General features: G+C 43.6%; 1 pseudogene; it reads right to left on the bottom strand.

The window, feature by feature from the left end:
• Positions 1 to 5,658: 5,658 nt before the first annotated feature.
• Positions 5,659 to 5,776, bottom strand: LOC124722219 (annotated as a pseudogene).
• Between the last annotated feature and the right edge of the window lie 11,085 nt (positions 5,777 to 16,861).

Genomic DNA, 16,861 nt, shown 5'->3' with positions numbered 1-16,861 from the left:
TACTGTAATTTTCAGCCTTGGATCACACAAATGGTTTCATAACTGGTCAGATTTCTTAGCAAATCATCGTCAAATAGGAATTAGTTCTTGATTTATTAATTTTTAATTCTGTTGCACAGTGTAGAAGATACACCATACAGTTATGTGTGAAGCGCAACTGATCATGAAATGAGATGACAGTGTAATCTGATATATAAGTTTGAAGCATTGTAGGTTCGAATCACTCACAGAAAACTGCGAAGTAGGAAAAGTAGCTTTCTGTAAAAGAATCGTGGTTTATCTACGAGTTGTGTCTCGTTCATATCGCTGTATTGTATTGAAGGCCGCTACTGAAATTTAGAGGGAGTCTTTAATTTTGTTTTAATTTCAAAATTATTTAATGAAAGTAGGGCGTTGGTAGACAGACTCTCGTATTACGTATGACACGCAAACTTTTGAACGCTGGGAGGCAATAACTAAGCTGTGAGCCGTCCTTTTGTCGACGTGACCTTATTATAGCTTCATTAAGCCGAATTACGGCCTGTAGCTGAATTAATATTGCGCAACTTTCTCAAGTATGAATTTGATCTATAGCCTCGTGTGTGTTCTCTCAGGAGCCGATAAACTTTTCATTAATCTAAAATGAATAAAACAAGAGCCGTTCGTTGTGTTTTAACAATTAACGAAGTGTATATATACACTACTGGCCATTAAAATTGCTACACCAAGGAGAAATACAGATGATAAACGGGTATTCATTGGACAAATATATTATACTAGAACTGACATATGATTACATTTTCACGCAATTTGGTTGCATAGATCCTGAGAAATCAGTACCTAGAACAACCACCTCTGGCCGTAATAACGGCCTTGATATGGCTGGGCATTGAGTCAAACAGAGCTTGGATGGCATGTACAGCTACAGCTGCCTATGCAGCTTCAACACGATACCGCAGCTCATCAAGAGTAGTGACTGGCGTATTGTGACGAGCCAGTTGCTCGCCCACCATTGACCAGACGTTTTCAGATGGTGAGAGATCTGGAGAATGTGCTGGCCAGGGCAGCAGTCAAACATTTTCTGCATTCAGAAAGGCCTGTACAGGACCTGCAACATGCGGTCGTGAATTATCCAGCTGAAATGTAGAGATCGAATGAAGGGTAGAGCCACGGGTCGTAACACATCTAAAATGTAACGTACACTGTTCAAAGTGCCGTCAATGCGAACAAGAGGTGACCAAGAGGTGTAACCAATGGCACCCCATACCATCACGCCGAGTGATACGCCAGTATGGCGATGACGTATACACGCTTCCAATGTGCGTTCACCGCGATGTCGCCAAACACGGATGAGATCATCATGATGCTGTAAACAGAACCTGGATTCATCCGAAAAAATGACGTTTTGCCACTCGTGCACCCAGGTTCGTCGCTGAGTACACCATCGCAGGCGCTCCTGTCTGTGATGCAGCCTCAAGGGTAGACGCAACCATGGTCTCCGAGATGATAGTCGATGCGGCTGCAAACGTCGTCGAACTGTTCGTGCAGATGGTTGTTGTCATGCAAACGTTCCCATCTGTTGACTCAGGAATCGAGACGTGGATGCACGATCCGTTACAGCCATGCGGATAAGATGCCTATTATCTCGACTGCTAGTGATACGAGGCCGTTGGCATCCAGCACGGCGTTCCGTATTACCCTCCTGGACCCACCGATTCCATATTCTGTGAACAGTCATTGGATCTCGACCAACGCGAGGAGCAATGTCGCGAGACGATAAACCGCAATCGCCACAGGCTACAATCCGACCTTTATCGCCGGCCGGGGTGGCCGAGTGGTTCTAGGCGCCAGGGTCTGGAACCGCGCTACCGCTACGGTCGCAGGTTCAAATCCAGCCTCGTGCATGGATGTGTGTGACGTCCTTAGGTTATTTAGGTTTAAGTAGTTTTAAGTTCTATGGGACTGATGACCTCAGAAGTTAAGTCCCATAGTGCTCAGAACCATTTGAACCATTTGAAGCGATCTTTATCAAAGTCGGAAACGTGATGGTACGCATATCTCCTCCTTACACGAGGAATGACAACAACGTTTCACCAGGCAACGCCGGTCAACTGCTATTTGTGTATGAGAAATCGGTTGGAAACTTTCCTCATGTCAGCACGTTGTAGGTGTCGCGACCGGCGCCAATCTTGTGTGAATGCTCTGAAAAGCTAATCATTTGCATATCACAGCACCTTCTTCCTGTTGGTTAAAATTCGTGGTGTAGCAATTTTAATGGCCAGTAGTATATATATATATATATATATATATATATATATATATATATATATATATATATATATATGTGTGTGTGTGTGTGTGTGTGTGCACGTTACGAGAACGTTTCTATGTGCCTGCTTAGAACATGTGTTTAGCATCACAACCAAGCAATGATTCTGCAGTCTTTCAATTAAAACTTTTGAACTGCGAAGTCAGAGCATTATAACTGCGGGTTGTTTTCTTCCAATAGTAACTAAAGTTTGCTGTAACGAGATAATATAAAATATATTAGGACTGTTTCCACAGAGGAGTAGTAGAATGGATTAGCGTCAGTAATAGAAAGCACATACTATGGATTACTTCCATGACGTACCCACCTGTAAGTCACGTTACCCATGCACCACATCAGGGGAAGCTTCTTGACTGCATTTCCACAAAATATATTTACACCGAAGATTGTGAATATTGCAATTCCCAGTAAGAATCAGTCAGGTTAAAACAACCTTCGATAATGTGTAGCAGCAATAAGAGATAAAGATTGTAAACAGATGGCAGACGCGTAGCTTCAGCAGCGCCCCTTCTCTCATGACTGAAAAGTTCCGTTCACAAAGAACTCAGACAATGAAGAGGCGGGAACGAAAAGCGACAACAACAGGCGCAATGTTACCGTATGAGTACGTTCGAATGTGGTGGAATGATCTGTCTCTGGGGGTAGACTTTTTTTCGTATCATGACATTTCATCTGGAACAGAAAACACGGCAAGAACATTGGCGGAGCTATGGAATCATTGGAAAGAAGATGCCAGTACACATCGGAAAGTTTGCAGGGACCGCATTACCTGGTCAACAGTGTAGGTTCGATGTTGGTGCACTGTCATGAGTGTGGACGTGGAAGCGTCAACGACTTGACGGCTTCTCTTATGAGCTGGGCTGTAGGCTCGTATTTGCAAAAATCACAAAAGCCTGGGACGGAATTAGGTAAGTGAAAGCTGTCGCAGGCACACTGAGTGCCAACATACTTTTTCAGAGGTGTGTCGCTTCCACTTGTGCTACAGCGATAGTTGGACAAGTTTGCGGCTCACGTGCTTGGCACCTTACTGTCGCGATCTCAATCTGGCAGGCTGAATACTTCGGCGACGTAGCGAGCAAACGATAAGTGTGGCTCACCTTCGGATACAGTATGCGATCTCTATTCTCACGTATTGAAGAGCAATGACGTTTCGGTTTTCATTGGCCAGCAGCCTAGTTATCACTGTGTTGCAGCAAACGCTGGTGTTACTTTGTGGACTCATGTAGAAATCGACTGGAGGGAGGATCCCCAAATAGTATCAAGGATCTCTCTGATTCCATGCCGCGATGGTTAAAGTGACAGGTGGCTTCACGTCCGAATTTCACACGATACTGAATTCTCAGACAGATATGATGTGCAGTTGGGTAGTGTAATAATTTAAGTACTAATTTCTGCCTAATCTGTGGCCTAAAGGTGGTTTCGGCTACGTTTGTACTACCTGGTGTTACGAATTTTCCAAACGTTCATGTTTTAGGCGTGTTATAAAATATTAAACGTGCACCATAGCTACAGCACAGCTATTTGTACTATAGAGGTTGTGAGCTTTTGCAGTTTTCGTACTGCCACCGATAACACAATTTGATTTTCTATATTTTCAACTTTTGTGACCACACCGCCGTTACTGTAGTAAGAATTTCGTGCGGTCCAAAACCAGTCTGATTATTTTCTCTATGAACGTAGTGACTATGTACTTCAGATATCGCCCAAAACCCATTCTAGCTTGCAGCACCACCGTTATCTGGGAAACCGTTTCAGATTCTCTGTGTGTTTGCTATGGAATGCGAATTATGTTCAGCCTTATCACTAAATCATTATGTTTTCGAGTAGTTTCCTTAATGTGAAACTATTGCTTCAGTAACCTGCTTTATGTGAAGCCTGTTTCAGTCAGCACAAAAGAAGAGCAAAATTTTAAGAGAGATAGTAATTTGACGCATGTACAAATCTAGGCGTTGCAGGCAGTCAGCGACCGAGAGAAGGAATAGCTGGAAACATTGCTGACTCCGGAGCAGCATCATGCAAATAAAGGCGTTGGGCAAAAATGTGGAAAAACTGTGAGAAATTCAAGGTTTAACGTAAATGTAGATGACAGCCAAACGCACAGGTGGTGCTGTGGTATCTGACCACTAACGGCACCTATCAACTGCCCGCAATACGTTGCAAGAGTCAGCCGTGGTCAAAACAGTGTTCTCGATAGTTGTCAATGCATTATGGCGGTGCTGAGTGAATTCGAAACTGGGCATTTTGTTGGAGCTCGTATGATGGGTGCTCCCGTAACCAAGATAGCCGAAGTGTTCGGTGTTTCAAGAGGCGCTATACTGAAGATTTACACCGCATTGAAGGAAAGCGAAAACCCTCATCCGCTAAGCCACGGCGTGTGTTGAGTGATCGTCACAGACTGCCATTGAAGATGATTGTTACGAAAAATTTGAGGACGACAGCTCCCAAAGTCACTGCATAATTTAACGTCACATTCACGAACCTTATCAGCACGAAAACAAAAGAGGGGAGCTCCATAAACTGAGAATTGCAGGACGAGAGGACGAGCTGGAATTTCAAAACCATACATCAGTGACATACAACCAGGACTATGGAGCAATATAAGAAGGTTATTTGGTCAGAAGGGTCTTCTTTCACACTATTTCCAATTTATGGTCGAGGTTACATCCAGAGAGTGAAACATGGCGGGTTTCGGTGAAAATTTGGGCAGCCATATCGTGGTATTCCATGGCCCCCACGGCTACTGTGCCAGGTGGCATTACTGTCAAGGGTTCTTTGACCATTTTGGTATATCAGATCCATCTCGTGGTACAATACTGTGTTCCAAGACGCAAGTGCCCCTGTTCACAGAGTTCGCATCATCCAGGACTGATTTTGTGAGAACGAGGAATTTTCGCATCTCCCATGGCCACCACATCCAGTAAATCTCGACAGTGCTGAGCCTTTGTGGTCTACTTTGGAGAGAAAGGTGCGTGACCGCTATCTATCTCTATCATCGTTAACCACGCTTACCACCATTTTGCGGGAAGAATGGTATAGGATTCCCTCCAAAACCGTACCGGACCTGTATTTATCCATTCCGAGACGACTGAAAGCTGTTTTGTATACTTAGGGTTTTTCTACACCGTATTAGGCATAGTAATGTGCTGTGTTTTTACTCCTTGGAAGGCCTAACGGTACTGACCGGCCGCCGTGTCATCCTCAGCCCACAGGCTTCACTGGATGCGGATATGGAGGGGCACGTGGTTAGCACACCGCTCTACCGACCGTATGTCAGTTTACGACAACGGACCCGCTACTTCTCATTCAAGTAGCTCCTCAGTTGGCTTCACAAGGACTGAGTGCACCCCGATTGCCAACAGCGCTTGGGAGGCCGGATGGTCACCCATCCAAGTGCTAGCCCAGCCCGACAGCGCTTGACGCCGGTGATCTAACGGGAACCGGTGTTACCACTGCGGCAAGGCCGTTTGCAATGTGCTGTGTGTTTGGTCTTTCCATATTTTTGTTAACTCCTTGTACATGAATGGCGATGGTTTGTGTACGTGGCGGCGATTTCATAACGTTCAACACAGAATGGCAAATGCCGAAAACGACAGACTAGCTTTAGAATGAAACTGTTTCAGATCTATTGTTATGATGTGGTTTACGACGGTTTGTAAGTCTTCTGCGGCAAATTAATTATTCTGTTAGTAAAATATTATTATTATCATTATTACTATTGTATTATCATTAATTATTACAGAACAAATGTGAAGCATAAAGACTGAAAACAGAAGAACCTTGAGATTTTTAAGATTAGCGGTTTTCCAGCGATATTGTTGGTTTCATTTTTGCGCCTAATGTCTCCAAGAGTAACCTAATCGTTCTACGCAGTTGTTCTGAGCCGAGGAATTCCATATGCTTGTTGGCTGGACTCTCAAATAGACTTTTTTCGCTTGTTTCGTTGCCTTTCCAAGAGGGAAGGGGAACCTGAGTGAAATGAAAATTTGTAAATTGGAAGTATTTGGAGTATTTTTACAGCTTCAAATTGTCGTTATTTGAATGCCTTTTTGTCAATAACTGTAATTAATTTGTTCTACAGTGAATAAGAATGGAAGTCCCTGTAAATGATCTTCAGAACACGAATAGCGGTTAAGCTGCGTGCAGATACACATGAATTTTGGACATTGCGTGCATCTCCCTGACACCTGCCACGTACCGCTCGCCGAAAAGTGTCCATTGAGTGGAAGTCAGCTGACACTACACGGCTTGAAGATTTTCGTCTGATTAATAGCGCCAATCAAGTAAAAGCGACTTTACCTAATAATTTTACACAGACTGCGGACGTCAGTTGAAAGAAAAACTTGAGTTACTATGGCGACGGAGAGCAAGTAGAACGCCAAGCAATAGTCTTGACGGGCTTTAGGACGTTAGATGGTGTAACGCGTCTACGATTGTCTCAGCATTGTAGCTGCAGAGCTGCCGCGGGAATGACCTAGCGGCAGGCTTTCGCCCCTACAACGTCGAGGCTCTGAAGAGGCGTTAGATGAAGTTTCCAGACCTGGTTTAGTGTCGTCAGTTTGATCCTCAATACATCAGCTAAACAAATAGACACACACACACACACACACACACACACACACACACACACACATACACAGATTGCCTGACAAAAACGGTGAAGCATCCAAAAATTGAGGAACAAACGAAATAAAAATTCGCGGTTTGAGAGGGTACGTGATGAGTGATTAAAAAAACAGTAAGATTTACAAAGAACGTGGTAGATGAGCCCCGTTACCAGTATGAGTCAGGCCCGGACACATGCATTGATTCTGTTGGGAAGGGTATCATAAAGGCACTATATACTAGCCTGAGGCAAGCCGCCCCACACCTGTTGTAAGTGGTCCTCGATGTCTTGAATACTGGCACTGGAGAGGATTTGACGTCTGAGATGTCCCACACGTGTTCTATCAGGGGCAGACCTGGATCTCCTTCTGGCCACCGAAGTATCTCAACCTCATGCAGACTGTTCATACTGACACGTACCGCGTGTGGACGAGCGTTTTGCCATGTTACAAAATTACGTCACGATACCGTCGTATGACAGGTAACACATGAGGGAGCAGCGTGTCCGTGATGTACCGTTGCGTCGTCAGGGTTTCTTCAGTCACTAACGTTCCTAGTATGGAGTCATTCTTGATGACTCCCCGTACCTTGATGCCAGAAGTAACATCGCTTTGCCATTCCAGACATTGGAAGAATATGACCTCTCCCCCGGTCGCCGCCATACTTGCCGACGATGCTCAACCATGGTGGTGCACAACCGCGATTCATCACTCAACGCACTGCGAAGATATTCACCAACAGTCCATGCTCACGGAACCACTCCAAGCACAGTGGTTTATGTCGCGATGTTAACTGCAGCCTCCGCAATCCCCAGTCTGGCTGTTGCTGGTTGCCGGCCGCAGTGGCCGAGCGGTTAAAGGCGCTACAGTCTGGAACCGCACGACCGCTACGGTCGCAGGTTCGAATCCTGCCTCGGGCATGGATGTGTGTGATGTCCTTAGGTTAGTTAGGTTTAAGTAGTTCTAAGTTCTAGGGGACTTATGACCACAGCAGTTGAGTCCCATAGTGGTCAGAGCCATTTGAACCATTTTTTTGTTGCTAGTTTCCGACTAATGGCGTGGGATAACACAGAATGTTGGAGGGAGTCCATTAGTCGCTCTCGGAGGGTAGGCGCACAGACGAAGGGTTTGTGACGTGCTTGGTACACAATATGGTGGTCGTCCGTGTGGTGGTCAGAAGTGGTCGGCCGGAAACTTGTCAGCGAATATTCTCGCTCTCACGTTTCCAAGTTGTCCAACGTCGGACCACTGTCACACCCTAATGCCTCGCAAATCTGGGTACTGCACTAGTTGTCCAGTCGGCCAAACGGAGACCTACAAGGAGGCCTTCTTCGAACTGTGCCAGGTGCTGATAACGCTATCTCGTACGAGTGCTCTGTATCACAGAGGTCATTCAACGTTTGACGCTTTTCACACCCCTTATTTAACCTAGCAGGCCTGGTAACAACACTAAACACGAACAACTCTAATGCACTCTCGTGGCCGTTGTATCTCTTACCATCCACAGATGGTGGGTATGTGTTGTTGTTGTGGTCTTCAGTCATGAGACTGGTTTGATGCAGCTCTCCATGCTACTCTATTCTGTGCGAGCTTCTTCTTCTCCCAGTACTCCCTGCAACCTACATCCTTCTGAATCTGCTTAGTGTATTCATCTCTTGGTCTCCCTCTACGATTTTTACCCTCCACACTGCCCTCCAATGATAAATTTGTGATCCCTTGATGCCTCAGAACATGTCCTACCAACCGGTCCCTTCTTCTTGTCAAGTTGTGCCACAAACTCCTCTTCTCCCAAATTCTATTCAATACCTCCTCATTAGTTATGTGATCTACCTACCTAATCTTCAGCATTTTTGTGTAGCACCAAATTTCGAAAGTTTCTATTCTCTTCTTGTCCAAACTATTTATCGTCCACGTTTCACTTCCATACATGGCTACACTCCATACAAATACTTTCAGAAACGACTTCCTGACACTTAAATCTATACTCGATGTTAACAAATTTCTCTTCTTCAGTAACGCTTTCCTTGCCGTTGCCAGTCTACATTACATATCCTCCCTAATTCGACCATCATCAGTTATTTTGCTCCCCAAATAGCAAAACTCCTTTACTACTTTAAGTGTCTCATTTCCTAATCTAATTTCCTCAGCATCACCCGGCTTAATTCGACTACATTCCATTATCCTTGTTTTCCTTTTGTTGATGTGGGTATGTGTACAGAGTCATCGGAGTCATATTCACGATGTATTGTATTGTATGTTATCCGGGTACTTAGAAACGATGGAGAGGCTCCGTCCTCGTGGCAGCCGCATTGGCCCAAAACCCCACGACGACTACGGCAGTCCATTTTACCCCTCTGCCACCCCACACAGGTTCGGCCCCTGGTGGACCCCCCCAGGGAACGTTTCACACCAGACGAGTGTAACCCCTATGTTTGTGTGGTGGAGTACTGGTGGTGTACGCGTAAGTGGAGAACTTGTTTGCGCAGCAGTCGCTGACATAGTGTAGCTCAGGCGGAATAAGGGGAGCCAGCCCACATTCGCCGAAGCAGATGGAAAACCGCCTAAAAACCATCCTGGCCGGTTCACCGGACCTCGATACAAATCCGCCGGGCGGATTCGTGCCGGGAACCAGGCGCTCCTTCCCGCCCGGTAAGCCGTGCGTTAGACCGCACGGCCAACCGGGCGGGCTCCATATTCACATTGGTCATGTCAACTGCGAGCTTCACTTTTTTGTGAGGTACTGCACATGAGCGTATGTCGGAGTAATGGTTGGGGGGTATTGTCGGCTCCATGCCCTTGCTAACTGCTGATTACACTTCCCTGAGCTTACTCCGCTCTTTGATGCGAGTTTGTTTTCCTGCCATTCTGCCTTTATTCGGTGAAACTGAGACACGTTTAGTAAGACAGTGATAAAGTGATTCCAGATCCTAAGCCTTGCGTAGATTGAAAGGTTCGTCCTTATTTATAAGGTGTTCAGACAATCTTGTCCTGATTAACTCATTGGTTTTCTTGCTTTAAGAACTTGGAGCCTGAACCAAGATAAGGTTATTATTATGTATCATTTCATTATTAAGCTCCAGCATAAACAGCTTGTTTCCTCAGCTTTTTCAGTGGAATAATTCGCTGATTTTTCTTGTAACTTCGTCGACTGAACGGACCTTCTATGACTTACGATATTGGCATGGAATGTAGATATATATACGTGTTTTAGTGGCCTGCATCGTCTTTAGCGTTACGAAGCAAATATTTCATCTTCGCTTATCTTCCTTCTGTTGATTCAGTCTTCGGAAAAATCGAGAACTTACTTGTAGTACCGGAACATGACATCAAAGGGATTTCACTCATACCAACACTGCTGGTCACTTTGTGTCTCTTGCAGATAATGTGTTTTGTACCGACACCTGGAAAATGTCGTTACCGCTACGAGATAAGGCCATTTCTGCCTGCAGAATGTAAGCTGGGCATGAATAATTGACCTTAGAACGTACCGATACGTAGCAGATCGCTTTGCAGAGATCTTCTGAACAATTTCACCAAAATTACACCTTGCTACAAAAAGCTGCAGCTGCCTACCAAATCAGTAATTAGATGTGATTGACATAATCCGTTCGTAAATATGTAGTATCAAAATTAACACGTCATGACGGAGTCAGTAGAATCATTTGTTGTTCAATTCAACAACATTCATCTTTGAACATAATGGAAATATTTTTGGAAATTTGTGATAAGGTTCTATGGAACCAAACTGCTGAGGTCATCGGTCCCTAGGCTAGCTCAAACTAACTTACGCTAAGGACAACACTCACACCCATGCTCGAGGGAGGAGTCGAACCTCCGACGGGGGGAGCCGCGCGAACCGTGACAAGGCGCCCCAGACCGCGAGCGTACCACGCGCGGCGAGCATAATGGCAACGAGTACATATTTTGTACCAAAATTTTTATTCTCTCTGTGATGTAGACCGGGCCTTATTTAGTTTTGCCTCACATTTCCATCATAGTGCGTGTAAAGGAAAGGCAGGTGAAATCGTATGACAGATACGGCGATGTAACGAGTAGCTCGTATTTCGATTTTGCGTTTAAAGATATGTCGCTCCAAGCAGCGATGCGAGCAGTGCTCGTCATTAACCTAATGTGCTATTGATATCCACCACGCGTGCTCCTCTTCTCCGTGTTCTTGTTCAGAGTTAATGCATTATCGATACGATCATTAGGAACAGTTATCCGTGCTTATAACCAATCGACAGACTACCCCGTGCTGGTGACATGTACAATACTCCCATCTCAGAGCTTTTGACGTTTCCACAAATGAGTTAGAAGGTAATTTCATATTAAACATGAATCGATAAACCTATGATATATGGGTTACCACGATAGGTTTTTTATCTTTTCTTCGATGAGGATGCGAATTCCGCCGACTGCGGCGTTCACTGGGTAGGTACCGTAGATGCAAAAATGTGTTTGAATGTGAGGGCTGCTAGACCGAAATAATAATCCAACAGTCATAATTAAAGTGTTCTGTTTTCTCAAAAATCTCTCCAGATCTTTACCGATACCATTTTTTCAGTAACATTACGACAGGAATTTTCCACCACATTTGCAAAAACTAAACTAGTGCTCTGCCTCTGATACATTTGTAGATGTTACGCATAAACGAAGGGGAATGAAAGACAACAAAGAATTTTATTGGTGAAAATTTCTCGCTATAATGCAGCTAAAACATGGTACTTGAGCACCTAGAATAGAAATCTCCGTTTAAAACGGATGTCAAATTTCAGTACAGTTTTAATTCTGAAGGACTGCTCTCTCCGGTTGCTTACCGCATAATTTTTTCCTGTGGTTGTGTGTGGAATATGAATTACTGTTGACGTCCAGCGCGACTGGAAATAACAGAGCGCGAAGCTGCCAAAGTACATAAATTATAACCCACTACTACTGACAGTGCTAGTCTGCATCAAAATTCCATTCCAAGTTTCATTTTCCACGTTCACCTTGATTAAAAATATATGCACGATTTTCCGTATTCCTTTCTTGGCAGTATTTGTAGTTTGTTTGAATTCTTTTGCGTCTCTTTATTAGTGTAGCAAGGAGCGCCCAGTTCATCGGCAATATTTGATTATTTTTTTACCTTGTAAATTTCACTTTTGTTGTCGTACTTACGATGTAATAGCTACAGCAAAGGGAAATAAATGTGCCCATCATTTCATTTAGCTGACGTATTACTTCTTAATTACCTTATGCTGGAGTCATGCTGAAAATTTAGGCCGTAACTTACCGCTGGCACGCTACGAATGATGCTACTTATGCAGTGCTCTATGTTGTAATTGTCCTGTCACGTCCATGTGTACTTGTTTGGAAGCAGAACACCACTGACCTATGGATACTTATCTCGGAAGAGAATAACTTCTGTCTCTGAAGTAATTCTATGATGACGTTTTAAGCAATTCTTGGATAGTACCCTTTCAAGCAAGCGGCTGAATTGCTTTGCTCCATATATAGTTCTGAATTTTATGTGTGTCATTCACTGAAGTTTCGATATACGAATACTGTCTGTTCGGCCGGTAGATTTCGCACGCCGTTTTAACAGTGTTCTGCATCGTCTTATTTAGGTTTTCTTAAATACTAAAGTGCTGTCTTGTGTAGAATCCCTTTCACTTCTCTCTGCGTCTGCTATCACCAAGAAGCAAGCAAGATAATGGTTTTATGCTTTGACGACGAGAAGATGAGTACAAGCTCTATTTGGGTCGGTGTGGGGAAATACGTTGACCATGACGTTCCCAAAGGAACCACTCCGGAGTTAGACTAAACTTACTTCAGACACTGCGCCATTTTCCTCGACACTGTAAAATTATTAGTATTCAGTGACGTGTTGAAATCAAAAGGGGGACATGTCACTGTAACACCGTAAAATGGACACTCCCGTCTCCCAGCATGACGGCAGTCGTATTCGCTGGGCCTCACGCATAAGTTCTTGATTTGGCGAACACTCAGACACCCTATCGGCCTTCTATTAGTCCGCCAAATCACCCGACCTCAATCCCATTGAAAGTATCTGGAACGGCGGGTGAAAACTAGCACTGTGGCAACTATACTGGAAGTAATCATCAACGAGTGGCTTCAATTGGATACAAATTTCTTGAGGAAGCTGAGGACTAATTTTCTTGCCGAATTGAGGCCACTATAAAGACAAAGGATGTGCTACGTGATATCAATGTAATGTCCACTGGGGGCAACAGATATTTTGTGTGGCGTGGCGTGCTTTTTGCTACTCTCAGTCCTTCTTTTCCGCCTCTTACGGTGTTTACTCGCTGCGGCACCGACTGTCGATTCGGTATGCGACAGAGCCTGCAGAGCTATTTGTGTGGTGATAGTTACCAAACGGTGATTATAAGCGTAGTTAAAAAAAGCTAAAATTCCACCATCTAACCGCCGTGTCATGCTCTGCCAATGGCGTCATGAGATCCGCTGCTGAGGGGTATGTGGTCGGCACACCGCTCTCCTGGTGGTTGTCGTGTTTTTCGACCTTGGGGCCGTTACTAATCGGTCGACTAGGTCCTCAGTTAGCATCACGAGGCTGAGTGCATCCCGTACCAGTCCTCCCACCGAGGAAAAACGCCTGACAGAACTGGAATCCGATCCCGGGTCCCCCACATGGCAGTCAGCCGCGCTGACCACTCGCGTCAGCTACGGAGACGGACTACGAAAATTATAGACTTACCGAAAACTAGTCAACATACCATGAAAAGTGCGTATACATGTTTCTGAAGCTGAAAATACATTGCGCAACGAATTTAAAGGATCATTTTTCGAAAGCCCTTAACTGTCTCCCTCTACGACGCAAACGTTTGAAATCTAGCTCAATAGTTCCTACAACCTTACTCTGGAATGTCGCGAAAGCATAACGCCCTGTGACATCACCCTCGGGCTCGTCGGTGCTTCAGATACCCAGGTGCCGCGAAGAAAAGGCGAGAGCTTGGGGCTTCATGTGACGTGCAAGGTGGTTTAATGATGTCACATTAGCACAAAGTTTCACCACAATTCTCCCCAACGCTACCATGGTTCTTTGCCTGTCGATCGCCATCACAGAGGCGTCAAAAGCAGATGTGAAATGTGGATAAGGCTGTGACGATCATACCCAACGCTTGACACGACCACAGTGCCACAGTGGTGTTGGGCAGAATTCTGGTAAATCTGGTGCCAATGTAACTTCATCTTCCCCTTCTACACGTCACATGAAACAGTGAGCTCTGTTCTTTTAAGGCATGTGTCGCTTTTGCACCATTACAGAGGAATGCTGTAAGCAACTTTGAATCAAATTTCAGTCTTCTGCGATGCAATGGGAGATATTTAAGGGGTTTCGAAAAAAAAGATCATTTAACTGTGTTGCGCAGTGTAGATCAAATCGAAAAATCCTTACTGTTACCGAGATTATCCTAGAAGATATTGTTTAAGGGGGGTAGGACGTCAGACTTACTATACTTTTACGAATAAATTCATAAAACTTCGTCAGCATGACCAGGAAGGATTCAGGATTCACAATCATAGCAGTGGAAGTTCAAAAAAATAACAAAATAAATTTTTTTTACGTGTGAAAGTTTATCATTTTTTTCACTTCTATTGGCTGCGTTTGTTGCTATAGGTACACGTTTCTTCATAAGTAAGAGAGATTCTTCGATGAATTTTGCACAGCATACAAACCATACTTACAGGTGTAGAAATTATTTAATATACGAAAAAATGAATGTGCTGTTACATTTTAAACTTCATGTTAAGAAAAAACTCAAATTTTATAGTTAATTACCTCAATTTTTACCACAGTTTTTAATAGATTTGGAAAATTCTAGAGTTTTATACACCTGTAAGTATGTTTTGTATGCTGTGCAAAATTTTATCGAAGATTCTCCCTTACTTATGAAGAAAAGTGTACCTATAGCTACGGTCGCAGGCTCGAACCCTGCCTCGGGCATGGATGTGTGTGGTGTCCTTAGGTTAATTTGGTTTACGTAGTTCTAAGTTCTAGGGGACTGATGACCTCAGATGTTAAGTCCCATAGTGCTCAGAGCCATTTGAACCATTCTTTATTGTACCTACAGCAACAAAGTGAAAAAAAGGTGAAATACAAATGTAAAAAAAATAAACTATTTTCTTATATTTTTGATCTTCCACCACTATAAGCGTAAATCCTGAATCATTTCTGGTCATTCTGACAAAGTTTTATGAATTTATTTTTAAAATTAGGGACAGTGGAAATTAAAAATTCCTGTGATGTCTCTCCTGCTCCCCCTTTGACGTCCTACCCCCCTTAAGCAAAATATTGCTGAATGCAGTCGTGAGTTTATCGGGTTTAAGGGATGTTTGTGGAATTATCATTTCAAGAATGGTTTAGCCATTTATAAAAGAGATGTCCTTAATGTCGTAGACCAGAATGTATTCTGCGACATGAGCCACATACATTCGTCAGTACTTAATATTTCATAGATATGAGCTCCTTCGGCTTTAAGCATTGATATCTGAAATGCCGTACAGAAATTTACAGAGAGAAATTTGATAATCACATCTTCTATCCTGTAATCGAGGTGCCCGCAGAAGGTCCACGATATTACGAAAAGTTTCAGTGTGAGACTTTTTTCGCTGTTATTCCTAACTCACGGTAACTAGTCTTCGAACCTCGGAGGATTAGCTTCAAAGCGACTTGGCTACAAATCATGGACTCCTGTGTTGATAGCGAGGCACATGATGTGTAAAACATCACTAAACATTAAAACTGATACATCTAAACACGAAATTGTTTTTCGTTTTCGAGAGATCACATTGTTTTAGGTTGCTATCTTTCCCTAAATCGCATCATCCGGATTCTGGAATATTTCTTTCAACCAGTTCACGTATTATCGCACTGCACAACTGAGATGTTGAGCGATATATTACGATTTCGACTTCGACAATGCATTAAAAAACTAAACTTCTACATTGGTCCACCTGCGAATCATAAGGGAAAGCGTGTGAAAGAAATATTCTTTCTAGACTTGGAAGCATTAGCAGATCGGTGTGCTCAAGCGAACGTTGCGGTGGATTGCTCAGCTGTGGACAGTTGGCAGGCTCAATGTGACTGGCTATAGCGTCGTTTCAGTTTGCTGTGCATTTTCGCTTTAGCTATTTTGCTCCAGCATGTAACAATTATGTAGCTGTCAATTATAGTTACATAAAAACAAGACTCAGCAAAACGAAAGTAATCGTAATATAGACGTTGCAAATGCTCTGTGTGTGATCAGAATAACGAAACTACCTACTTCATTACATCCGTAAACGGCTCGTAGTTTGAAACAGCAAGCATCGTAAATTTGTTTTTATGATGAAATAACTTCAGAAACTGGAGAGTGAGCAGCCATTGCTAATATGCGTTTCAGGGCAAGATAATTCTGGAAACGAGAACATCAATCAACACGACGACTACGGAAGCTTTTGCTAAATCTATTATCTGGACTGTGTTGCTCTGTCAAAGCGAGAGTTGGATAATTAAGAACACAGGTAAACAGCAGCTAAAACAGATGGAAATGAACGCACGTGGAAGAGAGTCATCCCAGCCAGGTGGATCCAGGTACAAACATGTGAGGAGGTCTTGGAGGTTATAAATGAAGATCTACGATGATATAAAGGAGAACTGCTCCATCTATTGAGGTAAAAAGAAATAATGATCAAAATTTTTATTTCAGAATATTCGCTAATAGGGCATATGTATGGCCAATAAACAACTCTTCGCGCATACCACAACAGGCTACTGGGAAACCAAAACTGTAACTACAGTGACAGAAAGTGAAGTGGGAGACAGAACAAAGTTTTTGCAGCAACAAGGATGACGATGATGAAAACGGGACGATCTGATAAAAAGATGTTATAACTAGTCATGAAATTATTGCACGCCGCAATCAGCTTGTAAAGTATACCGTTATTATTTGCC

The sequence above is a fragment of the Schistocerca piceifrons genome, chromosome 1, assembly GCF_021461385.2.
Source record: "Schistocerca piceifrons isolate TAMUIC-IGC-003096 chromosome 1, iqSchPice1.1, whole genome shotgun sequence".
Taxonomy (NCBI): domain Eukaryota; kingdom Metazoa; phylum Arthropoda; class Insecta; order Orthoptera; family Acrididae; genus Schistocerca; species Schistocerca piceifrons.
Note: the sequence above shows the minus strand (reverse complement) of the source record. Positions and strands in the feature narration are given on the sequence as shown.